Source organism: Hydra viridissima, unplaced genomic scaffold (genome assembly GCF_058129835.1).
Source record: "Hydra viridissima isolate aposymbiotic clone 2 unplaced genomic scaffold, HvirCarnegie_v1 scaffold_13, whole genome shotgun sequence".
Lineage (NCBI taxonomy): Eukaryota > Metazoa > Cnidaria > Hydrozoa > Anthoathecata > Hydridae > Hydra > Hydra viridissima.
The window spans coordinates 4,997,454-5,024,914 of record NW_028324312.1 but is presented as its reverse complement, the minus strand read 5'-3'; positions in this window follow the sequence as shown (position 1 = coordinate 5,024,914).

Below are 27,461 nucleotides of genomic sequence, written 5' to 3'. Positions count from 1 at the left end.
TCAGCCTGACAGGATACAACAAAATAGGGCCAAGGGATCCAAGAGGAGTCGGTGAAAGCCTCGAATTTGGCCACATTTGGCCCAAATTTCGACGTTTTGTATGGAAATTGAGCCAAAAACGGGGTTTTGTCGCCAAATCCGGTACTTGCCAGCCTCTCTGTTGACTGTCTTTGTCATATTCGTGCTCAGCATGATAGGTTACAACAGAATATGTCCAAAGGCTCCAAGAAATCTCGGTGAAAGGCTCCAATTTGACGAAATAATCACAGAATTGACATTACAAGCAAATTCTAAGCATTTCTGTGCATTTGTCGCAAAATTCGGTACTTACCACTGAATTGCTTGATGCCCTTGGGCATTTTTTTGCTCAGCCTGACAGGATACAACAAAATATGGCCAAGGGATCCAAGAGGAGTCGGTGAAAGACTCGAATTTGGCCACATTTGGCCCAAATTTCGACGTTTTGTATGGAAATTGAGCCAAAAACGGGGTTTTGTCGCCAAATCCGGTACTTGCCAGCCTCTCTGTTGACTGTCTTTGTCATATTCGTGCTCAGCCTGATAGGTTACAACAGAATATGTCCAAAGGCTCCAAGAAATCTCGGTGAAAGGCTCCAATTTGACGAAATAATCACAGAATTGACATTACAAGCAAATTCTAAGCATTTCTGTGCATTTGTCGCAAAATTCGGTACTTACCACTGAATTGCTTGATGCCCTTGGGCATTTTTTTGCTCAGCCTGACAGGATACAACAAAATATGGCCAAGGGATCCAAGAGGAGTCGGTGAAAGACTCGAATTTGGCCACATTTGGCCCAAATTTCGACGTTTTGTATGGAAATTGAGCCAAAAACGGGGTTTTGTCGCCAAATCCGGTACTTGCCAGCCTCTCTGTTGACTGTCTTTGTCATATTCGTGCTCAGCCTGATAGGTTACAACAGAATATGTCCAAAGGCTCCAAGAAATCTCGGTGAAAGGCTCCAATTTGACGAAATAATCACAGAATTGACATTACAAGCAAATTCTAAGCATTTCTGTGCATTTGTCGCAAAATTCGGTACTTACCACTGAATTGCTTGATGCCCTTGGGCATTTTTTTGCTCAGCCTGACAGGATACAACAAAATATGGCCAAGGGATCCAAGAGGAGTCGGTGAAAGACTCGAATTTGGCCACATTTGGCCCAAATTTCGACGTTTTGTATGGAAATTGAGCCAAAAACGGGGTTTTGTCGCCAAATCCGGTACTTGCCAGCCTCTCTGTTGACTGTCTTTGTCATATTCGTGCTCAGCCTGACAGGATACAACAAAATAGGGCCAAGGGATCCAAGAGGAGTCGGTGAAAGCCTCGAATTTGGCCACATTTGGCCCAAATTTCGACGTTTTGTATGGAAATTGAGCCAAAAACGGGGTTTTGTCGCCAAATCCGGTACTTGCCAGCCTCTCTGTTGACTGTCTTTGTCATATTCGTGCTCAGCATGATAGGTTACAACAGAATATGTCCAAAGGCTCCAAGAAATCTCGGTGAAAGGCTCCAATTTGACGAAATAATCACAGAATTGACATTACAAGCAAATTCTCAGCATTTCTGTGCATTTGTCGCAAAATTCGGTACTTACCACTGAATTGCTTGATGCCCTTGGGCATTTTTTTGCTCAGCCTGACAGGATACAACAAAATATGGCCAAGGGATCCAAGAGGAGTCGGTGAAAGACTCGAATTTGGCCACATTTGGCCCAAATTTCGACGTTTTGTATGGAAATTGAGCCAAAAACGGGGTTTTGTCGCCAAATCCGGTACTTGCCAGCCTCTCTGTTGACTGTCTTTGTCATATTCGTGCTCAGCCTGACAGGATACAACAAAATAGGGCCAAGGGATCCAAGAGGAGTCGGTGAAAGCCTCGAATTTGGCCACATTTGGCCCAAATTTCGACGTTTTGTATGGAAATTGAGCAAAAAACGGGGTTTTGTCGCCAAATCCGGTACTTGCCAGCCTCTCTGTTGACTGTCTTTGTCATATTCGTGCTCAGCCTGATAGGTTACAACAGAATATGTCCAAAGGCTCCAAGAAATCTCGGTGAAAGGCCCCAATTTGACGAAATAATCACAGAATTGACATTACAAGCAAATTCTAAGCATTTCTGTGCATTTGTCGCAAAATTCGGTACTTACCACTGAATTGCTTGATGCCCTTGGGCATTTTTTTGCTCAGCCTGACAGGATACAACAAAATATGGCCAAGGGATCCAAGAGGAGTCGGTGAAAGACTCGAATTTGGCCACATTTGGCCCAAATTTCGACGTTTTGTATGGAAATTGAGCCAAAAACGGGGTTTTGTCGCCAAATCCGGTACTTGCCAGCCTCTCTGTTGACTGTCTTTGTCATATTCGTGCTCAGCCTGATAGGTTACAACAGAATATGTCCAAAGGCTCCAAGAAATCTCGGTGAAAGGCTCCAATTTGACGAAATAATCACAGAATTGACATTACAAGCAAATTCTAAGCATTTCTGTGCATTTGTCGCAAAATTCGGTACTTACCACTGAATTGCTTGATGCCCTTGGGCATTTTTTTGCTCAGCCTGACAGGATACAACAAAATATGGCCAAGGGATCCAAGAGGAGTTGGTGAAAGACTCGAACTTGGCCACATTTGGCCCAAATTTCGACGTTTTGTATGGAAATTTAGCCAAAAACGGGGTTTTGTCGCCAAATCCGGTACTTGCCAGCCTCTCTGTTGACTGTCTTTGTCATATTCGTGCTCAGCCTGACAGGATACAACAAAATAGGGCCAAGGGATCCAAGAGGAATTGGTGAAAGCCTCGAATTTGGCCACATTTGGCCCAAATTTCGACGTTTTGTATGGAAATTGAGCCAAAAACGGGGTTTTGTCGCCAAATCCGGTACTTGCCAGCCTCTCTGTTGACTGTCTTTGTCATATTCGTGCTCAGCATGATAGGTTACAACAGAATATGTCCAAAGGCTCCAAGAAATCTCGGTGAAAGGCTCCAATTTGACGAAATAATCACAGAATTGACATTACAAGCAAATTCTAAGCATTTCTGTGCATTTGTCGCAAAATTCGGTACTTACCACTGAATTGCTTGATGCCCTTGGGCATTTTTTTGCTCAGCCTGACAGGATACAACAAAATATGGCCAAGGGATCCAAGAGGAGTCGGTGAAAGACTCGAATTTGGCCACATTTGGCCCAAATTTCGACGTTTTGTATGGAAATTGAGCCAAAAACGGGGTTTTGTCGCCAAATCCGGTACTTGCCAGCCTCTCTGTTGACTGTCTTTGTCATATTCGTGCTCAGCCTGACAGGATACAACAAAATAGGGCCAAGGGATCCAAGAGGAGTCGGTGAAAGCCTCGAATTTGGCCACATTTGGCCCAAATTTCGACGTTTTGTATGGAAATTGAGCCAAAAACGGGGTTTTGTCGCCAAATCCGGTACTTGCCAGCCTCTCTGTTGACTGTCTTTGTCATATTCGTGCTCAGCCTGATAGGTTACAACAGAATATGTCCAAAGGCTCCAAGAAATCTCGGTGAAAGGCTCCAATTTGACGAAATAATCACAGAATTGACATTACAAGCAAATTCTAAGCATTTCTGTGCATTTGTCGCAAAATTCGGTACTTACCACTGAATTGCTTGATGCCCTTGGGCATTTTTTTGCTCAGCCTGACAGGATACAACAAAATATGGCCAAGGGATCCAAGAGGAGTCGGTGAAAGACTCGAATTTGGCCACATTTGGCCCAAATTTCGACGTTTTGTATGGAAATTGAGCCAAAAACGGGGTTTTGTCGCCAAATCCGGTACTTGCCAGCCTCTCTGTTGACTGTCTTTGTCATATTCGTGCTCAGCCTGACAGGATACAACAAAATAGGGCCAAGGGATCCAAGAGGAGTCGGTGAAAGCCTCGAATTTGGCCACATTTGGCCCAAATTTCGACGTTTTGTATGGAAATTGAGCCAAAAACGGGGTTTTGTCGCCAAATCCGGTACTTGCCAGCCTCTCTGTTGACTGTCTTTGTCATATTCGTGCTCAGCCTGATAGGTTACAACAGAATATGTCCAAAGGCTCCATGAAATCTCGGTGAAAGGCTCCAATTTGACGAAATAATCACAGAATTGACATTACAAGCAAATTCTAAGCATTTCTGTGCATTTGTCGCAAAATTCGGTACTTACCACTGAATTGCTTGATGCCCTTGGGCATTTTTTTGCTCAGCCTGACAGGATACAACAAAATATGGCCAAGGGATCCAAGAGGAGTCGGTGAAAGACTCGAATTTGGCCACATTTGGCCCAAATTTCGACGTTTTGTATGGAAATTGAGCCAAAAACGGGGTTTTGTCGCCAAATCCGGTACTTGCCAGCCTCTCTGTTGACTGTCTTTGTCATATTCGTGCTCAGCCTGACAGGATACAACAAAATAGGGCCAAGGGATCCAAGAGGAGTCGGTGAAAGCCTCGAATTTGGCCACATTTGGCCCAAATTTCGACATTTTGTATGGAAATTGAGCCAAAAACGGGGTTTTGTCGCCAAATCCGGTACTTGCCAGCCTCTCTGTTGACTGTCTTTGTCATATTCGTGCTCAGCCTGACAGGATACAACAAAATAGGGCCAAGGGATCCAAGAGGAGTCGGTGAAAGCCTCGAATTTGGCCACATTTGGCCCATATTTCAACGTTTTGTATTGAAATTGAGCCAAAAACGGGGTTTTGTCGCCAAATCCGGTACTTGCCAGCCTCTCTGTTGACTGTCTTTGTCATATTCGTGCTCAGCCTGATAGGTTACAACAGAATATGTCCAAAGGCTCCAAGAAATCTCGGTGAAAGGCTCCAATTTGACGAAATAATCACAGAATTGACATTACAAGCAAATTCTAAGCATTTCTGTGCATTTGTCGCAAAATTCGGTACTTACCACTGAATTGCTTGATGCCCTTGGGCATTTTTTTGCTCAGCCTGACAGGATACAACAAAATATGGCCAAGGGATCCAAGAGGAGTCGATGAAAGCCTCGAATTTGGCCACATTTGGCCCAAATTTCGACATTTTGTATGGAAATTGAGCCAAAAACGGGGTTTTGTCGCCAAATCCGGTACTTGCCAGCCTCTCTGTTGACTGTCTTTGTCATATTCGTGCTCAGCCTGATAGGTTACAACAGAATATGTCCAAAGGCTCCAAGAAATCTCGGTGAAAGGCTCCAATATGACGAAATAATCACAGAATTGACATTACAAGCAAATTCTAAGCATTTCTGTGCATTTGTCGCAAAATTCGGTACTTACCACTGAATTGCTTGATGCCCTTGGGCATTTTTTTGCTCAGCCTGACAGGATACAACAAAATATGGCCAAGGGATCCAAGAGGAGTCGGTGAAAGACTCGAATTTGGCCACATTTGGCCCAAATTTCGACGTTTTGTATGGAAATTGAGCCAAAAACGGGGTTTTGTCGCCAAATCCGGTACTTGCCAGCCTCTCTGTTGACTGTCTTTGTCATATTCGTGCTCAGCCTGACAGGATACAACAAAATAGGGCCAAGGGATCCAAGAGGAGTCGGTGAAAGCCTCGAATTTGGCCACATTTGGCCCAAATTTCGACGTTTTGTATGGAAATTGAGCCAAAAACGGGGTTTTGTCGCCAAATCCGGTACTTGCCAGCCTCTCTGTTGACTGTCTTTGTCATATTCCTGCTCAGCCTGACAGGAAACAACAAAATAGGGCCAAGGGATCCAAGAGGAGTCGGTGAAAGACTCGAATTTGGCCACATTTGGCTCAAATTTCGACGTTTTGTATGGAAATTGAGCCAAAAACGGGGTTTTGTCGCCAAATCCGGTACTTGCCAGCCTCTCTGTTGACTGTCTTTGTCATATTCGTGCTCAGCCTGATAGGTTACAACAGAATATGTCCAAAGGCTCCAAGAAATCTCGGTGAAAGGCTCCAATTTGACGAAATAATCACAGAATTGACATTACAAGCAAATTCTAAGCATTTCTGTGCATTTGTCGCAAAATTCGGTACTTACCACTGAATTGCTTGATGCCCTTGGGCATTTTTTTGCTCAGCCTGACAGGATACAACAAAATATGGCCAAGGGATCCAAGAGGAGTCGGTGAAAGACTCGAATTTGGCCACATTTGGCCCAAATTTCGACGTTTTGTATGGAAATTGAGCCAAAAACGGGGTTTTGTCGCCAAATCCGGTACTTGCCAGCCTCTCTGTTGACTGTCTTTGTCATATTCGTGCTCAGCCTGACAGGATACAACAAAATAGGGCCAAGGGATCCAAGAGGAGTCGGTGAAAGCCTCGAATTTGGCCACATTTGGCCCAAATTTCGACGTTTTGTATGGAAATTGAGCCAAAAACGGGGTTTTGTCGCCAAATCCGGTACTTGCCAGCCTCTCTGTTGACTGTCTTTGTCATATTCGTGCTCAGCCTGATAGGTTACAACAGAATATGTCCAAAGGCTCCGAGAAATCTCGGTGAAAGGCTCCAATTTGACGAAATAATCACAGAATTGACATTACAAGCAAATTCTAAGCATTTCTGTGCATTTGTCGCAAAATTCGGTACTTACCACTGAATTGCTTGATGCCCTTGGGCATTTTTTTGCTCAGCCTGACAGGATACAACAAAATATGGCCAAGGGATCCAAGAGGAGTCGGTGAAAGACTCGAATTTGGCCACATTTGGCCCAAATTTCGACGTTTTGTATGGAAATTGAGCCAAAAACGGGGTTTTGTCGCCAAATCCGGTACTTGCCAGCCTCTCTGTTGACTGTCTTTGTCATATTCGTGCTCAGCCTGACAGGATACAACAAAATAGGGCCAAGGGATCCAAGAGGAGTCGGTGAAAGCCTCGAATTTGGCCACATTTGGCCCAAATTTCGACGTTTTGTATGGAAATTGAGCCAAAAACGGGGTTTTGTCGCCAAATCCGGTACTTGCCAGCCTCTCTGTTGACTGTCTTTGTCATATTCGTGCTCAGCCTGATAGGTTACAACAGAATATGTCCAAAGGCTCCAAGAAATCTCGGTGAAAGGCTCCAATTTGACGAAATAATCACAGAATTGACATTACAAGCAAATTCTAAGCATTTCTGTGCATTTGTCGCAAAATTCGGTACTTACCACTGAATTGCTTGATGCCCTTGGGCATTTTTTTGCTCAGCCTGACAGGATACAACAAAATATGGCCAAGGGATCCAAGAGGAGTCGGTGAAAGACTCGAATTTGGCCACATTTGGCCCAAATTTCGACGTTTTGTATGGAAATTGAGCCAAAAACGGGGTTTTGTCGCCAAATCCGGTACTTGCCAGCCTCTCTGTTGACTGTCTTTGTCATATTCGTGCTCAGCCTGACAGGATACAACAAAATAGGGCCAAGGGATCCAAGAGGAGTCGGTGAAAACCTCGAATTTGGCCACATTTGGCCCAAATTTCGACGTTTTGTATGGAAATTGAGCCAAAAACGGGGTTTTGTCGCCAAATCCGGAACTTGCCAGCCTCTCTGTTGACTGTCTTTGTCATATTCGTGCTCAGCCTGATAGGTTACAACAGAATATGTCCAAAGGCTCCAAGAAATCTCGGTGAAAGGCTCCAATTTGACGAAATAATCACAGAATTGACATTACAAGCTAATTCTAAGCATTTCTGTGCATTTGTCGCAAAATTCGGTACTTACCACTGAATTGCTTGATGCCCTTGGGCATTTTTTTGCTCAGCCTGACAGGATACAACAAAATATGGCCAAGGGATCCAAGAGGAGTCGGTGAAAGACTCGAATATGGCCACATTTGGCCCAAATTTCGACGTTTTGTATGGAAATTGAGCCAAAAACGGGGTTTTGTCGCCAAATCCGGTACTTGCCAGCCTCTCTGTTGACTGTCTTTGTCATATTCGTGCTCAGCCTGACAGGATACAACAAAATAGGGCCAAGGGATCCAAGAGGAGTCGGTGAAAGCCTCGAATTTGGCCACATTTGGCCCAAATTTCGACGTTTTGTATGGAAATTGAGCCAAAAACGGGGTTTTGTCGCCAAATCCGGTACTTGCCAGCCTCTCTGTTGACTGTCTTTGTCATATTCGTGCTCAGCCTGATAGGTTACAACAGAATATGTCCAAAGGCTCCAAGAAATCTCGGTGAAAGGCTCCAATTTGACGAAATAATCACAGAATTGACATTACAAGCAAATTCTAAGCATTTCTGTGCATTTGTCGCAAAATTCGGTACTTACCACTGAATTGCTTGATGCCCTTGGGCATTTTTTTGCTCAGCCTGACAGGATACAACAAAATATGGCCAAGGGATCCAAGAGGAGTCGGTGAAAGACTCGAATTTGGCCACATTTGGCCCAAATTTCGACGTTTTGTATGGAAATTGAGCCAAAAACGGGGTTTTGTCGCCAAATCCGGTACTTGCCAGCCTCTCTGTTGACTGTCTTTGTCATATTCGTGCTCAGCCTGACAGGATACAACAAAATAGGGCCAAGGGATCCAAGAGGAGTTGGTGAAAGCCTCGAATTTGGCCACATTTGGCCCAAATTTCGACGTTTTGTATGGAAATTGAGCCAAAAACGGGGTTTTGTCGCCAAATCCGGTACTTGCCAGCCTCTCTGTTGACTGTCTTTGTCATATTCGTGCTCAGCCTGATAGGTTACAACAGAATATGTCCAAAGGCTCCAAGAAATCTCGGTGAAAGGCTCCAATTTGACGAAATAATCACAGAATTGACATTACAAGCAAATTCTAAGCATTTCTGTGCATTTGTCGCAAAATTCGGTACTTACCACTGAATTGCTTGATGCCCTTGGGCATTTTTTTGCTCAGCCTGACAGGATACAACAAAATATGGCCAAGGGATCCAAGAGGAGTCGGTGAAAGACTCGAATTTGGCCACATTTGGCCCAAATTTCGACGTTTTGTATGGAAATTGAGCCAAAAACGGGGTTTTGTCGCCAAATCCGGTACTTGCCAGCCTCTCTGTTGACTGTCTTTGTCATATTCGTGCTCAGCCTGACAGGATACAACAAAATAGGGCCAAGGGATCCAAGAGGAGTCGGTGAAAGCCTCGAATTTGGCCACATTTGGCCCAAATTTCGACGTTTTGTATGGAAATTGAGCCAAAAACGGGGTTTTGTCGTCAAATCCGGTACTTGCCAGCCTCTCTGTTGACTGTCTTTGTCATATTCGTGCTCAGCCTGATAGGTTACAACAGAATATGTCCAAAGGCTCCAAGAAATCTCGGTGAAAGGCTCCAATTTGACGAAATAATCACAGAATTGACATTACAAGCAAATTCTAAGCATTTCTGTGCATTTGTCGCAAAATTCGGTACTTACCACTGAATTGCTTGATGCCCTTGGGCATTTTTTTGCTCAGCCTGACAGGATACAACAAAATATGGCCAAGGGATCCAAGAGGAGTCGGTGAAAGACTCGAATTTGGCCACATTTGGCCCAAATTTCGACGTTTTGTATGGAAATTGAGCCAAAAACGGGGTTTTGTCGCCAAATCCGGTACTTGCCAGCCTCTCTGTTGACTGTCTTTGTCATATTCGTGCTCAGCCTGACAGGATACAACAAAATAGGGCCAAGGGATCCAAGAGGAGTCGGTGAAAGCCTCGAATTTGGCCACATTTGGCCCAAATTTCGACGTTTTGTATGGAAATTGAGCCAAAAACGGGGTTTTGTCGCCAAATCCGGTACTTGCCAGCCTCTCTGTTGACTGTCTTTGTCATATTCGTGCTCAGCCTGACAGGATATACAAAATTGGGCCAAGGGATCCAAGAGGAGTCGGTGAAAGACTCGAATTTGGCCACATTTGGCCCAAATTTCGACGTTTTGTATGGAAATTGAGCCAAAAACGGGGTTTTGTCGCCAAATCCGGTACTTGCCAGCCTCTCTGTTGACTGTCTTTGTCATATTCGTGCTCAGCCTGACAGGATACAACAAAATAGGGCCAAGGGATCCAAGAGGAGTCGGTGAAAGCCTCGAATTTGGCCACATTTGGCCCAAATTTCGACGTTTTGTATGGAAATTGAGACAAAAACGGGGTTTTGTCGCCAAATCCGGTACTTGCCAGCCTCTCTGTTTACTGTCTTTGTCATATTCGTGCTCAGCCTGATAGGTTACAACAGAATATGTCCAAAGGCTCCAAGAAATCTCGGTGAAAGGCTCCAATTTGACGAAATAATCACAGAATTGACATTACAAGCAAATTCTAAGCATTTCTGTGCATTTGTCGCAAAATTCGGTACTTACCACTGAATTGCTTGATGCCCTTGGGCATTTTTTTGCTCAGCCTGACAGGATACAACAAAATATGGCCAAGGGATCCAAGAGGAGTCGGTGAAAGACTCGAATTTGGCCACATTTGGCCCAAATTTCGACGTTTTGTATGGAAATTGAGCCAAAAACGGGGTTTTGTCGCCAAATCCGGTACTTGCCAGCCTCTCTGTTGACTGTCTTTGTCATATTCGTGCTCAGCCTGACAGGATACAACAAAATAGGGCCAAGGGATCCAAGAGGAGTCGGTGAAAGCCTCGAATTTGGCCACATTTGGCCCAAATTTCGACGTTTTGTATGGAAATTGAGCCAAAAACGGGGTTTTGTCGCCAAATCCGGTACTTGCCAGCCTCTCTGTTGACTGTCTTTGTCATATTCGTGCTCAGCCTGATAGGTTACAACAGAATATGTCCAAAGGCTCCGAGAAATCTCGGTGAAAGGCTCCAATTTGACGAAATAATCACAGAATTGACATTACAAGCAAATTCTAAGCATTTCTGTGCATTTGTCGCAAAATTCGGTACTTACCACTGAATTGCTTGATGCCCTTGGGCATTTTTTTGCTCAGCCTGACAGGATACAACAAAATATGGCCAAGGGATCCAAGAGGAGTCGGTGAAAGACTCGAATTTGGCCACATTTGGCCCAAATTTCGACGTTTTGTATGGAAATTGAGCCAAAAACGGGGTTTTGTCGCCAAATCCGGTACTTGCCAGCCTCTCTGTTGACTGTCTTTGTCATATTCGTGCTCAGCCTGACAGGATACAACAAAATAGGGCCAAGGGATCCAAGAGGAGTCGGTGAAAGCCTCGAATTTGGCCACATTTGGCCCAAATTTCGACGTTTTGTATGGAAATTGAGCCAAAAACGGGGTTTTGTCGCCAAATCCGGTACTTGCCAGCCTCTCTGTTGACTGTCTTTGTCATATTCGTGCTCAGCCTGATAGGTTACAACAGAATATGTCCAAAGGCTCCAAGAAATCTCGGTGAAAGGCTCCAATTTGACGAAATAATCACAGAATTGACATTACAAGCAAATTCTAAGCATTTCTGTGCATTTGTCGCAAAATTCGGTACTTACCACTGAATTGCTTGATGCCCTTGGGCATTTTTTTGCTCAGCCTGACAGGATACAACAAAATATGGCCAAGGGATCCAAGAGGAGTCGGTGAAAGACTCGAATTTGGCCACATTTGGCCCAAATTTCGACGTTTTGTATGGAAATTGAGCCAAAAACGGGGTTTTGTCGCCAAATCCGGTACTTGCCAGCCTCTCTGTTGACTGTCTTTGTCATATTCGTGCTCAGCCTGACAGGATACAACAAAATAGGGCCAAGGGATCCAAGAGGAGTCGGTGAAAGCCTCGAATTTGGCCACATTTGGCCCAAATTTCGACGTTTTGTATGGAAATTGAGCCAAAAACGGGGTTTTGTCGCCAAATCCGGAACTTGCCAGCCTCTCTGTTGACTGTCTTTGTCATATTCGTGCTCAGCCTGATAGGTTACAACAGAATATGTCCAAAGGCTCCAAGAAATCTCGGTGAAAGGCTCCAATTTGACGAAATAATCACAGAATTGACATTACAAGCTAATTCTAAGCATTTCTGTGCATTTGTCGCAAAATTCGGTACTTACCACTGAATTGCTTGATGCCCTTGGGCATTTTTTTGCTCAGCCTGACAGGATACAACAAAATATGGCCAAGGGATCCAAGAGGAGTCGGTGAAAGACTCGAATATGGCCACATTTGGCCCAAATTTCGACGTTTTGTATGGAAATTGAGCCAAAAACGGGGTTTTGTCGCCAAATCCGGTACTTGCCAGCCTCTCTGTTGACTGTCTTTGTCATATTCGTGCTCAGCCTGACAGGATACAACAAAATAGGGCCAAGGGATCCAAGAGGAGTCGGTGAAAGCCTCGAATTTGGCCACATTTGGCCCAAATTTCGACGTTTTGTATGGAAATTGAGCCAAAAACGGGGTTTTGTCGCCAAATCCGGTACTTGCCAGCCTCTCTGTTGACTGTCTTTGTCATATTCGTGCTCAGCCTGATAGGTTACAACAGAATATGTCCAAAGGCTCCAAGAAATCTCGGTGAAAGGCTCCAATTTGACGAAATAATCACAGAATTGACATTACAAGCAAATTCTAAGCATTTCTGTGCATTTGTCGCAAAATTCGGTACTTACCACTGAATTGCTTGATGCCCTTGGGCATTTTTTTGCTCAGCCTGACAGGATACAACAAAATATGGCCAAGGGATCCAAGAGGAGTCGGTGAAAGACTCGAATTTGGCCACATTTGGCCCAAATTTCGACGTTTTGTATGGAAATTGAGCCAAAAACGGGGTTTTGTCGCCAAATCCGGTACTTGCCAGCCTCTCTGTTGACTGTCTTTGTCATATTCGTGCTCAGCCTGACAGGATACAACAAAATAGGGCCAAGGGATCCAAGAGGAGTTGGTGAAAGCCTCGAATTTGGCCACATTTGGCCCAAATTTCGACGTTTTGTATGGAAATTGAGCCAAAAACGGGGTTTTGTCGCCAAATCCGGTACTTGCCAGCCTCTCTGTTGACTGTCTTTGTCATATTCGTGCTCAGCCTGATAGGTTACAACAGAATATGTCCAAAGGCTCCAAGAAATCTCGGTGAAAGGCTCCAATTTGACGAAATAATCACAGAATTGACATTACAAGCAAATTCTAAGCATTTCTGTGCATTTGTCGCAAAATTCGGTACTTACCACTGAATTGCTTGATGCCCTTGGGCATTTTTTTGCTCAGCCTGACAGGATACAACAAAATATGGCCAAGGGATCCAAGAGGAGTCGGTGAAAGACTCGAATTTGGCCACATTTGGCCCAAATTTCGACGTTTTGTATGGAAATTGAGCCAAAAACGGGGTTTTGTCGCCAAATCCGGTACTTGCCAGCCTCTCTGTTGACTGTCTTTGTCATATTCGTGCTCAGCCTGACAGGATACAACAAAATAGGGCCAAGGGATCCAAGAGGAGTCGGTGAAAGCCTCGAATTTGGCCACATTTGGCCCAAATTTCGACGTTTTGTATGGAAATTGAGCCAAAAACGGGGTTTTGTCGTCAAATCCGGTACTTGCCAGCCTCTCTGTTGACTGTCTTTGTCATATTCGTGCTCAGCCTGATAGGTTACAACAGAATATGTCCAAAGGCTCCAAGAAATCTCGGTGAAAGGCTCCAATTTGACGAAATAATCACAGAATTGACATTACAAGCAAATTCTAAGCATTTCTGTGCATTTGTCGCAAAATTCGGTACTTACCACTGAATTGCTTGATGCCCTTGGGCATTTTTTTGCTCAGCCTGACAGGATACAACAAAATATGGCCAAGGGATCCAAGAGGAGTCGGTGAAAGACTCGAATTTGGCCACATTTGGCCCAAATTTCGACGTTTTGTATGGAAATTGAGCCAAAAACGGGGTTTTGTCGCCAAATCCGGTACTTGCCAGCCTCTCTGTTGACTGTCTTTGTCATATTCGTGCTCAGCCTGACAGGATACAACAAAATAGGGCCAAGGGATCCAAGAGGAGTCGGTGAAAGCCTCGAATTTGGCCACATTTGGCCCAAATTTCGACGTTTTGTATGGAAATTGAGCCAAAAACGGGGTTTTGTCGCCAAATCCGGTACTTGCCAGCCTCTCTGTTGACTGTCTTTGTCATATTCGTGCTCAGCCTGACAGGATATACAAAATTGGGCCAAGGGATCCAAGAGGAGTCGGTGAAAGACTCGAATTTGGCCACATTTGGCCCAAATTTCGACGTTTTGTATGGAAATTGAGCCAAAAACGGGGTTTTGTCGCCAAATCCGGTACTTGCCAGCCTCTCTGTTGACTGTCTTTGTCATATTCGTGCTCAGCCTGACAGGATACAACAAAATAGGGCCAAGGGATCCAAGAGGAGTCGGTGAAAGCCTCGAATTTGGCCACATTTGGCCCAAATTTCGACGTTTTGTATGGAAATTGAGACAAAAACGGGGTTTTGTCGCCAAATCCGGTACTTGCCAACCTCTCTGTTGACTGTCTTTGTCATATTCGTGCTCAGCCTGATAGGTTACAACAGAATATGTCCAAAGGCTCCAAGAAATCTCGGTGAAAGGCTCCAATTTGACGAAATAATCACAGAATTGACATTACAAGCAAATTCTAAGCATTTCTGTGCATTTGTCGCAAAATTCGGTACTTACCACTGAATTGCTTGATGCCCTTGGGCATTTTTTTGCTCAGCCTGACAGGATACAACAAAATATGGCCAAGGGATCCAAGAGGAGTCGGTGAAAGACTCGAATTTGGCCACATTTGGCCCAAATTTCGACGTTTTGTATGGAAATTGAGCCAAAAACGGGGTTTTGTCGCCAAATCCGGTACTTGCCAGCCTCTCTGTTGACTGTCTTTGTCATATTCGTGCTCAGCCTGACAGGATACAACAAAATAGGGCCAAGGGATCCAAGAGGAGTCGGTGAAAGCCTCGAATTTGGCCACATTTGGCCCAAATTTCGACGTTTTCTATGGAAATTGAGCCAAAAACGGGGTTTTGTCGCCAAATCCGGTACTTGCCAGCCTCTCTGTTGACTGTCTTTGTCATATTCGTGCTCAGCCTGATAGGTTACAACAGAATATGTCCAAAGGCTCCAAGAAATCTCGGTGAAAGGCTCCAATTTGACGAAATAATCACAGAATTGACATTACAAGCAAATTCTAAGCATTTCTGTGCATTTGTCGCAAAATTCGGTACTTACCACTGAATTGCTTGATGCCCTTGGGCATTTTTTTGCTCAGCCTGACAGGATACAACAAAATATGGCCAAGGGATCCAAGAGGAGTCGGTGAAAGACTCGAATTTGGCCACATTTGGCCCAAATTTCGACGTTTTGTATGGAAATTGAGCCAAAAACGGGGTTTTGTCGCCAAATCCGGTACTTGCCAGCCTCTCTGTTGACTGTCTTTGTCATATTCGTGCTCAGCCTGACAGGATACAACAAAATAGGGCCAAGGGATCCAAGAGGAGTCGGTGAAAGCCTCGAATTTGGCCACATTTGGCCCAAATTTCGACGTTTTGTATGGAAATTGAGCCAAAAACGGGGTTTTGTCGCCAAATCCGGTACTTGCCAGCCTCTCTGTTGACTGTCTTTGTCATATTCGTGCTCAGCCTGATAGGTTACAACAGAATATGTCCAAAGGCTCCAAGAAATCTCGGTGAAAGGCTCCAATTTGACGAAATAATCACAGAATTGACATTACAAGCAAATTCTAAGCATTTCTGTGCATTTGTCGCAAAATTCGGTACTTACCACTGAATTGCTTGATGCCCTTGGGCATTTTTTTGCTCAGCCTGACAGGATACAACAAAATATGGCCAAGGGATCCAAGAGGAGTCGGTGAAAGACTCGAATTTGGCCACATTTGGCCCAAATTTCGACGTTTTGTATGGAAATTGAGCCAAAAACGGGGTTTTGTCGCCAAATCCGGTACTTGCCAGCCTCTCTGTTGACTGTCTTTGTCATATTCGTGCTCAGCCTGACAGGATACAACAAAATAGGGCCAAGGGATCCAAGAGGAGTCGGTGAAAGCCTCGAATTTGGCCACATTTGGCCCAAATTTCGACGTTTTGTATGGAAATTGAGCCAAAAACGGGGTTTTGTCGCCAAATCCGGTACTTGCCAGCCTCTCTGTTGACTGTCTTTGTCATATTCGTGCTCAGCCTGATAGGTTACAACAGAATATGTCCAAAGGCTCCAAGAAATCTCGGTGAAAGGCTCCAATTTGACGAAATAATCACAGAATTGACATTACAAGCAAATTCTAAGCATTTCTGTGCATTTGTCGCAAAATTCGGTACTTACCACTGAATTGCTTGATGCCCTTGGGCATTTTTTTGCTCAGCCTGACAGGATACAACAAAATATGGCCAAGGGATCCAAGAGGAGTCGGTGAAAGACTCGAATTTGGCCACATTTGGCCCAAATTTCGACGTTTTGTATGGAAATTGAGCCAAAAACGGGGTTTTGTCGCCAAATCCGGTACTTGCCAGCCTCTCTGTTGACTGTCTTTGTCATATTCGTGCTCAGCCTGACAGGATACAACAAAATAGGGCCAAGGGATCCAAGAGGAGTCGGTGAAAGCCTCGAATTTGGCCACATTTGGCCCAAATTTCGACGTTTTGTATGGAAATTGAGCCAAAAACGGGGTTTTGTCGCCAAATCCGGTACTTGCCAGCCTCTCTGTTGACTGTCTTTGTCATATTCGTGCTCAGCCTGATAGGTTACAACAGAATATGTCCAAAGGCTCCAAGAAATCTCGGTGAAAGGCTCCAATTTGACGAAATAATCACAGAATTGACATTACAAGCAAATTCTAAGCATTTCTGTGCATTTGTCGCAAAATTCGGTACTTACCACTGAATTGCTTGATGCCCTTGGGCATTTTTTTGCTCAGCCTGACAGGATACAACAAAATATGGCCAAGGGATCCAAGAGGAGTAGGTGAAAGACTCGAATTTGGCCACATTTGGCCCAAATTTCGACGTTTTGTATGGAAATTGAGCCAAAAACGGGGTTTTGTCGCCAAATCCGGTACTTGCCAGCCTCTCTGTTGACTGTCTTTGTCATATTCGTGCTCAGCCTGACAGGATACAACAAAATAGGGCCAAGGGATCCAAGAGGAGTCGGTGAAAGCCTCGAATTTGGCCACATTTGGCCCAAATTTCGACGTTTTGTATGGAAATTGAGCCAAAAACGGGGTTTTGTCGCCAAATCCGGTACTTGCCAGCCTCTCTGTTGACTGTCTTTGTCATATTCGTGCTCAGCCTGATAGGTTACAACAGAATATGTCCAAAGGCTCCAAGAAATCTCGGTGAAAGGCTCCAATTTGACGAAATAATCACAGAATTGACATTACAAGCAAATTCTAAGCATTTCTGTGCATTTGTCGCAAAATTCGGTACTTACCACTGAATTGCTTGATGCTCTTGGGCATTTTTTTGCTCAGCCTGACAGGATACAACAAAATATGGCCAAGGGATCCAAGAGGAACCGGTGAAAGACTCGAATTTGGCCACATTTGGCCCAAATTTCGACGTTTTGTATGGAAATTGAGCCAAAAACGGGGTTTTGTCGCCAAATCCGGTACTTGCCAGCCTCTCTGTTGACTGTCTTTGTCATATTCGTGCTCAGCCTGACAGGATACAACAAAATAGGGCCAAGGGATCCAAGAGGAGTCGGTGAAAGCCTCGAATTTGGCCACATTTGGCCCAAATTTCGACGTTTTGTATGGAAATTGAGCCAAAAACGGGGTTTTGTCGCCAAATCCGGTACTTGCCAGCCTCTCTGTTGACTGTCTTTGTCATATTCGTGCTCAGCCTGATAGGTTACAACAGAATATGTCCAAAGGCTCCAAGAAATCTCGGTGAAAGGCTCCAATTTGACGAAATAATCACAGAATTGACATTACAAGCAAATTCTAAGCATTTCTGTGCATTTGTCGCAAAATTCGGTACTTACCACTGAATTGCTTGATGCTCTTGGGCATTTTTTTGCTCAGCCTGACAGGATACAACAAAATATGGCCAAGGGATCCAAGAGGAGTCGGTGAAAGACTCGAATTTGGCCACATTTGGCCCAAATTTCGACGTTTTGTATGGAAATTGAGCCAAAAACGGGGTTTTGTCGCCAAATCCGGTACTTGCCAGCCTCTCTGTTGACTGTCTTTGTCATATTCGTGCTCAGCCTGACAGGATACAACAAAATAGGGCCAAGGGATCCAAGAGGAGTCGGTGAAAGCCTCGAATTTGGCCACATTTGGCCCAAATTTCGACGTTTTGTATGGAAATTGAGCCAAAAACGGGGTTTTGTCGCCAAATCCGGTACTTGCCAGCCTCTCTGTTGACTGTCTTTGTCATATTCGTGCTCAGCCTGATAGGTTACAACAGAATATGTCCAAAGGCTCCAAGAAATCTCGGTGAAAGGCTCCAATTTGACGAAATAATCACAGAATTGACATTACAAGCAAATTCTAAGCATTTCTGTGCATTTGTCGCAAAATTCGGTACTTACCACTGAATTGCTTGATGCCCTTGGGCATTTTTTTGCTCAGCCTGACAGGATACAACAAAATATGGCCAAGGGATCCAAGAGGAGTTGGTGAAAGACTCGAATTTGGCCACATTTGGCCCAAATTTCGACGTTTTGTATGGAAATTGAGCCAAAAACGGGGTTTTGTCGCCAAATCCGGTACTTGCCAGCCTCTCTGTTGACTGTCTTTGTCATATTCGTGCTCAGCCTGACAGGATACAACAAAATAGGGCCAAGGGATCCAAGAGGAGTCGGTGAAAGCCTCGAATTTGGCCACATTTGGCCCAAATTTCGACGTTTTGTATGGAAATTGAGCCAAAAACGGGGTTTTGTCGCCAAATCCGGTACTTGCCAGCCTCTCTGTTGACTGTCTTTGTCATATTCGTGCTCAGCCTGATAGGTTACAACAGAATATGTCCAAAGGCTCCGAGAAATCTCGGTGAAAGGCTCCAATTTGACGAAATAATCACAGAATTGACATTACAAGCAAATTCTAAGCATTTCTGTGCATTTGTCGCAAAATTCGGTACTTACCACTGAATTGCTTGATGCCCTTGGGCATTTTTTTGCTCATCCTGACAGGATACAACAAAATATGGCCAAGGGATCCAAGAGGAGTCGGTGAAAGACTCGAATTTGGCCACATTTGGCCCAAATTTCGACGTTTTGTATGGAAATTGAGCCAAAAACGGGGTTTTGTCGCCAAATCCGGTACTTGCCAGCCTCTCTGTTGACTGTCTTTGTCATATTCGTGCTCAGCCTGACAGGATACAACAAAATAGGGCCAAGGGATCCAAGAGGAGTCGGTGAAAGCCTCGAATTTGGCCACATTTGGCCCAAATTTCGACGTTTTGTATGGAAATTGAGCCAAAAACGGGGTTTTGTCGCCAAATCCGGTACTTGCCAGCCTCTCTGTTGACTGTCTTTGTCATATTCGTGCTCAGCCTGATAGGTTACAACAGAATATGTCCAAAGGCTCCAAGAAATCTCGGTGAAAGGCTCCAATTTGACGAAATAATCACAGAATTGACATTACAAGCAAATTCTAAGCATTTCTGTGCATTTGTCGCAAAATTCGGTACTTACCACTGAATTGCTTGATGCCCTTGGGCATTTTTTTGCTCAGCCTGACAGGATACAACAAAATATGGCCAAGGGATCCAAGAGGAGTCGGTGAAAGACTCGAATTTGGCCACATTTGGCCCAAATTTCGACGTTTTGTATGGAAATTGAGCCAAAAACGGGGTTTTGTCGCCAAATCCGGTACTTGCCAGCCTCTCTGTTGACTGTCTTTGTCATATTCGTGCTCAGCCTGACAGGATACAACAAAATAGGGCCAAGGGATCCAAGAGGAGTCGGTGAAAGACTCGAATTTGGCCACATTTGGCCCAAATTTCGACGTTTTGTATGGAAATTGAGCCAAAAACGGGGTTTTGTCGCCAAATCCGGTACTTGCCAGCCTCTCTGTTGACTGTCTTTGTCATATTCGTGCTCAGCCTGATAGGTTACAACAGAATATGTCCAAAGGCTCCAAGAAATCTCGGTGAAAGGCTCCAATTTGACGAAATAATCACAGAATTGACATTACAAGCAAATTCTAAGCATTTCTGTGCATTTGTCGCAAAATTCGGTACTTACCACTGAATTGCTTGATGCTCTTGGGCATTTTTTTGCTCAGCCTGACAGGATACAACAAAATATGGCCAAGGGATCCAAGAGGAGTCGGTGAAAGACTCGAATTTGGCCACATTTGGCCCAAATTTCGACGTTTTGTATGGAAATTGAGCCAAAAACGGGGTTTTGTCGCCAAATCCGGTACTTGCCAGCCTCTCTGTTGACTGTCTTTGTCATATTCGTGCTCAGCCTGACAGGATACAACAAAATAGGGCCAAGGGATCCAAGAGGAGTCGGTGAAAGCTTCGAATTTGGCCACATTTGGCCCAAATTTCGACGTTTTGTATGGAAATTGAGCCAAAAACGGGGTTTTGTCGCCAAATCCGGTACTTGCCAGCCTCTCTGTTGACTGTCTTTGTCATATTCGTGCTCAGCCTGATAGGTTACAACAGAATATGTCCAAAGGCTCCATGAAATCTCGGTGAAAGGCTCCAATTTGACGAAATAATCACAGAATTGACATTACAAGCAAATTCTAAGCATTTCTGTGCATTTGTCGCAAAATTCGGTACTTACCACTGAATTGCTTGATGCCCTTGGGCATTTTTTTGCTCAGCCTGACAGGATACAACAAAATATGGCCAAGGGATCCAAGAGGAGTAGGTGAAAGACTCGAATTTGGCCACATTTGGCCCAAATTTCGACGTTTTGTATGGAAATTGAGCCAAAAACGGGGTTTTGTCGCCAAATCCGGTACTTGCCAGCCTCTCTGTTGACTGTCTTTGTCATATTCGTGCTCAGCCTGACAGGATACAACAAAATAGGGCCAAGGGATCCAAGAGGAGTCGGTGAAAGCCTCGAATTTGGCCACATTTGGCCCAAATTTCGACGTTTTGTATGGAAATTGAGCCAAAAACGGGGTTTTGTCGCCAAATCCGGTACTTGCCAGCCTCTCTGTTGACTGTCTTTGTCATATTCGTGCTCAGCCTGATAGGTTACAACAGAATATGTCCAAAGGCTCCAAGAAATCTCGGTGAAAGGCTCCAATTTGACGAAATAATCACAGAATTGACATTACAAGCAAATTCTAAGCATTTCTGTGCATTTGTCGCAAAATTCGGTACTTACCACTGAATTGCTTGATGCCCTTGGGCATTTTTTTGCTCAGCCTGACAGGATACAACAAAATATGGCCAAGGGATCCAAGAGGAGTCGGTGAAAGACTCGAATTTGGCCACATTTGGCCCAAATTTCGACGTTTTGTATGGAAATTGAGCCAAAAACGGGGTTTTGTCGCCAAATCCGGTACTTGCCAGCCTCTCTGTTGACTGTCTTTGTCATATTCGTGCTCAGCCTGACAGGATACAACAAAATAGGGCCAAGGGATCCAAGAGGAGTCGGTGAAAGCCTCGAATTTGGCCACATTTGGCCCAAATTTCGACGTTTTGTATGGAAATTGAGCCAAAAACGGGGTTTTGTCGCCAAATCCGGTACTTGCCAGCCTCTCTGTTGACTGTCTTTGTCATATTCGTGCTCAGCCTGATAGGTTACAACAGAATATGTCCAAAGGCTCCAAGAAATCTCGGTGAAAGGCTCCAATTTGACGAAATAATCACAGAATTGACATTACAAGCAAATTCTAAGCATTTCTGTGCATTTGTCGCAAAATTCGGTACTTACCACTGAATTGCTTGATGCCCTTGGGCATTTTTTTGCTCAGCCTGACAGGATACAACAAAATATGGCCAAGGGATCCAAGAGGAGTCGGTGAAAGACTCGAATTTGGCCACATTTGGCCCAAATTTCGACGTTTTGTATGGAAATTGAGCCAAAAACGGGGTTTTGTCGCCAAATCCGGTACTTGCCAGCCTCTCTGTTGACTGTCTTTGTCATATTCGTGCTCAGCCTGATAGGTTACAACAGAATATGTCCAAAGGCTCCAAGAAATCTCGGTGAAAGGCTCCAATTTGACGAAATAATCACAGAATTGACATTACAAGCAAATTCTAAGCATTTCTGTGCATTTGTCGCAAAATTCGGTACTTACCACTGAATTGCTTGATGTCCTTGGGCATTTGTTTGCTCAGCCTGACAGGATACAACAAAATATGGCCAAGGGATCCAAGAGGAGTCGGTGAAAGACTCGAATTTGGTCACATTTGGCCCAAATTTCGACGTTTTGTATGGAAATTGAGCCAAAAACGGGGTTTTGTCGCCAAATCCGGTACTTGCCATCCTCTCTGTTGACTGTCTTTGTCATATTCGTGCTCAGCCTGACAGGATACAACAAAATAGGACCAAGGGATCCAAGAGGAGTCGGTGAAAGCCTCGAATTTGGCCACATTTGGCCCAAATTTCGACGTTTTGTATGGAAATTGAGCCAAAAACGGGGTTTTGTCGCCAAATCCGGTACTTGCCAGCCTCTCTGTTGACTGTCTTTGTCATATTCGTGCTCAGCCTGATAGGTTACAACAGAATATGTCCAAAGGCTCCAAGAAATCTCGGTGAAAGGCTCCAATTTGACGAAATAATCACAGAATTGACATTACAAGCAAATTCTAAGCATTTCTGTGCATTTGTCGCAAAATTCGGTACTTACCACTGAATTGCTTGATGCCCTTGGGCATTTTTTTGCTCAGCCTGACAGGATACAACAAAATATGGCCAAGGGATCCAAGAGGAGTCGGTGAAAGACTCGAATTTGGCCACATTTGGCCCAAATTTCGACGTTTTGTATGGAAATTGAGCCAAAAACGGGGTTTTGTCGCCAAATCCGGTACTTGCCAGCCTCTCTGTTGACTGTCTTTGTCATATTCGTGCTCAGCCTGACAGGATACAACAAAATAGGGCCAAGGGATCCAAGAGGAGTCGGTGAAAGCCTCGAATTTGGCCACATTTGGCCCAAATTTCGACGTTTTGTATGGAAATTGAGCCAAAAACGGGGTTTTGTCGCCAAATCCGGTACTTGCCAGCCTCTCTGTTGACTGTCTTTGTCATATTCGTGCTCAGCCTGATAGGTTACAACAGAATATGTCCAAAGGCTCCAAGAAATCTCGGTGAAAGGCTCCAATTTGACGAAATAATCACAGAATTGACATTACAAGCAAATTCTAAGCATTTCTGTGCATTTGTCGCAAAATTCGGTACTTACCACTGAATTGCTTGATGCCCTTGGGCATTTTTTTGCTCAGCCTGACAGGATACAACAAAATATGGCCAAGGGATCCAAGAGGAGTCGGTGAAAGACTCGAATTTGGCCACATTTGGCCCAAATTTCGACGTTTTGTATGGAAATTGAGCCAAAAACGGGGTTTTGTCGCCAAATCCGGTACTTGCCAGCCTCTCTGTTGACTGTCTTTGTCATATTCGTGCTCAGCCTGACAGGATACAACAAAATAGGGCCAAGGGATCCAAGAGGAGTCGGTGAAAGCCTCGAATTTGGCCACATTTGGCCCAAATTTCGACGTTTTGTATGGAAATTGAGCCAAAAACGGGGTTTTGTCGCCAAATCCGGTACTTGCCAGCCTCTCTGTTGACTGTCTTTGTCATATTCGTGCTCAGCCTGATAGGTTACAACAGAATATGTCCAAAGGCTCCAAGAAATCTCGGTGAAAGGCTCCAATTTGACGAAATAATCACAGAATTGACATTACAAGCAAATTCTAAGCATTTCTGTGCATTTGTCGCAAAATTCGGTACTTACCACTGAATTGCTTGATGCCCTTGGGCATTTTTTTGCTCAGCCTGACAGGATACAACAAAATATGGCCAAGGGATCCAAGAGGAGTCGGTGAAAGACTCGAATTTGGCCACATTTGGCCCAAATTTCGACGTTTTGTATGGAAATTGAGCCAAAAACGGGGTTTTGTCGCCAAATCCGGTACTTGCCAGCCTCTCTGTTGACTGTCTTTGTCATATTCGTGCTCAGCCTGACAGGATACAACAAAATAGGGCCAAGGGATCCAAGAGGAGTCGGTGAAAGCCTCGAATTTGGCCACATTTGGCCCAAATTTCGACGTCTTGTATGGAAATTGAGCCAAAAACGGGGTTTTGTCGCCAAATCCGGTACTTGCCAGCCTCTCTGTTGACTGTCTTTGTCATATTCGTGCTCAGCCTGATAGGTTACAACAGAATATGTCCAAAGGCTCCAAGAAATCTCGGTGAAAGGCTCCAATTTGACGAAATAATCACAGAATTGACATTACAAGCAAATTCTAAGCATTTCTGTGCATTTGTCGCAAAATTCGGTACTTACCACTGAATTGCTTGATGCCCTTGGGCATTTTTTTGCTCAGCCTGACAGGATACAACAAAATATGGCCAAGGGATCCAAGAGGAGTCGGTGAAAGACTCGAATTTGGCCACATTTGGCCCAAATTTCGACGTTTTGTATGGAAATTGAGCCAAAAACGGGGTTTTGTCGCCAAATCCGGTACTTGCCAGCCTCTCTGTTGACTGTCTTTGTCATATTCGTGCTCAGCCTGACAGGATACAACAAAATAGGGCCAAGGGATCCAAGAGGAGTCGGTGAAAGCCTCGAATTTGGCCACATTTGGCCCAAATTTCGACGTTTTGTATGGAAATTGAGCCAAAAACGGGGTTTTGTCGCCAAATCCGGTACTTGCCAGCCTCTCTGTTGACTGTCTCTGTCATATTCGTGCTCAGCCTGACAGGTTACAACAGAATATGTCCAAAGGCTCCAAGAAATCTCGGTGAAAGGCTCCAATTTGACGAAATAATCACAGAATTGACATTACAAGCAAATTCTAAGCATTTCTGTGCATTTGTCGCAAAATTCGGTACTTACCACTGAATTGCTTGATGCCCTTGGGCATTTTTTTGCTCAGCCTGACAGGATACAACAAAATATGGCCAAGGGATCCAAGAGGAGTCGGTGAAAGACTCGAATTTGGCCACATTTGGCCCAAATTTCGACGTTTTGTATGGAAATTGAGCCAAAAACGGGGTTTTGTCGCCAAATCCGGTACTTGCCAGCCTCTCTGTTGACTGTCTTTGTCATATTCGTGCTCAGCCTGATAGGTTACAACAGAATATGTCCAAAGGCTCCAAGAAATCTCGGTGAAAGGCTCCAATTTGACGAAATAATCACAGAATTGACATTACAAGCAAATTCTAAGCATTTCTGTGCATTTGTCGCAAAATTCGGTACTTACCACTGAATTGCTTGATGCCCTTGGGCATTTTTTTGCTCAGTCTGACAGGATACAACAAAATATGGCCAAGGGATCCAAGAGGAGTCGGTGAAAGCCTCGAATTTGGCCACATTTGGCCCAAATTTCGACGTTTTGTATGGAAATTGAGCCAAAAACGGGGTTTTGTCGCCAAATCCGGTACTTGCCAGCCTCTCTGTTGACTGTCTTTGTCATATTCGTGCTCAGCCTGACAGGATACAACAAAATAGGGCCAAGGGATCCAAGAGGAGTCGGTGAAAGCCTCGAATTTGGCCACATTTTGCCCAAATTTCGACGTTTTGTATGGAAATTGAGCCAAAAACGGGGTTTTGTCGCCAAATCCGGTACTTCCCAGCCTCTCTGTTGACTGTCTTTGTCATATTCGTGCTCAGCCTGATAGGTTACAACAGAATATGTCCAAAGGCTCCAAGAAATCTCGGTGAAAGGCTCCAATTTGACGAAATAATCACAGAATTGACATTACAAGCAAATTCTAAGCATTTCTGTGCATTTGTCGCAAAATTCGGTACTTACCACTGAATTGCTTGATGCCCTTGGGCATTTTTTTGCTCAGCCTGACAGGATACAACAAAATATGGCCAAGGGATCCAAGAGGAGTCGGTGAAAGACTCGAATTTGGCCACATTTGGCCCAAATTTCGACGTTTTGTATGGAAATTGAGCCAAAAACGGGGTTTTGTCGCCAAATCCGGTACTTGCCAGCCTCTCTGTTGACTGTCTTTGTCATATTCGTGCTCAGCCTGACAGGATACAACAAAATAGGGCCAAGGGATCCAAGAGGAGTCGGTGAAAGCCTCGAATTTGGCCACATTTGGCCCAAATTTCGACGTTTTGTATGGAAATTGAGCCAAAAACGGGGTTTTGTCGCCAAATCCGGTACTTGCCAGCCTCTCTGTTGACTGTCTTTGTCATATTCGTGCTCAGCCTGATAGGTTACAACAGAATATGTCCAAAGGCTCCAAGAAATCTCGGTGAAAGGCTCCAATTTGACGAAATAATCACAGAATTGACATTACAAGCAAATTCTAAGCATTTCTGTGCATTTGTCGCAAAATTCGGTACTTACCACTGAATTGCTTGATGCCCTTGGGCATTTTTTTGCTCAGCCTGACAGGATACAACAAAATATGGCCAAGGGATCCAAGAGGAGTCGGTGAAAGACTCGAATTTGGCCACATTTGGCCCAAATTTCGACGTTTTGTATGGAAATTGAGCCAAAAACGGGGTTTTGTCGCCAAATCCGGTACTTGCCAGCCTCTCTGTTGACTGTCTTTGTCATATTCGTGCTCAGCCTGACAGGATACAACAAAATAGGGCCAAGGGATCCAAGAGGAGTCGGTGAAAGCCTCGAATTTGGCCACATTTGGCCCAAATTTCGACGTTTTGTATGGAAATTGAGCCAAAAACGGGGTTTTGTCGCCAAATCCGGTACTTGCCAGCCTCTCTGTTGACTGTCTTTGTCATATTCGTGCTCAGCCTGATAGGTTACAACAGAATATGTCCAAAGGCTCCAAGAAATCTCGGTGAAAGGCTCCAATTTGACGAAATAATCACAGAATTGACATTACAAGCAAATTCTAAGCATTTCTGTGCATTTGTCGCAAAATTCGGTACTTACCACTGAATTGCTTGATGCCCTTGGGCATTTTTTTGCTCAGCCTGACAGGATACAACAAAATATGGCCAAGGGATCCAAGAGGAGTCGGTGAAAGACTCGAATTTGGCCACATTTGGCCCAAATTTCGACGTTTTGTATGGAAATTGAGCCAAAAACGGGGTTTTGTCGCCAAATCCGGTACTTGCCAGCCTCTCTGTTGACTGTCTTTGTCATATTCGTGCTCAGCCTGACAGGATACAACAAAATAGGGCCAAGGGATCCAAGAGGAGTCGGTGAAAGCCTCGAATTTGGCCACATTTGGCCCAAATTTCGACGTTTTGTATGGAAATTGAGCCAAAAACGGGGTTTTGTCGCCAAATCCGGTACTTGCCAGCCTCTCTGTTGACTGTCTTTGTCATATTCGTGCTCAGCCTGATAGGTTACAACAGAATATGTCCAAAGGCTCCAAGAAATCTCGGTGAAAGGCTCCAATTTGACGAAATAATCACAGAATTGACATTACAAGCAAATTCTAAGCATTTCTGTGCATTTGTCGCAAAATTCGGTACTTACCACTGAATTGCTTGATGCCCTTGGGCATTTTTTTGCTCAGCCTGACAGGATACAACAAAATATGGCCAAGGGATCCAAGAGGAG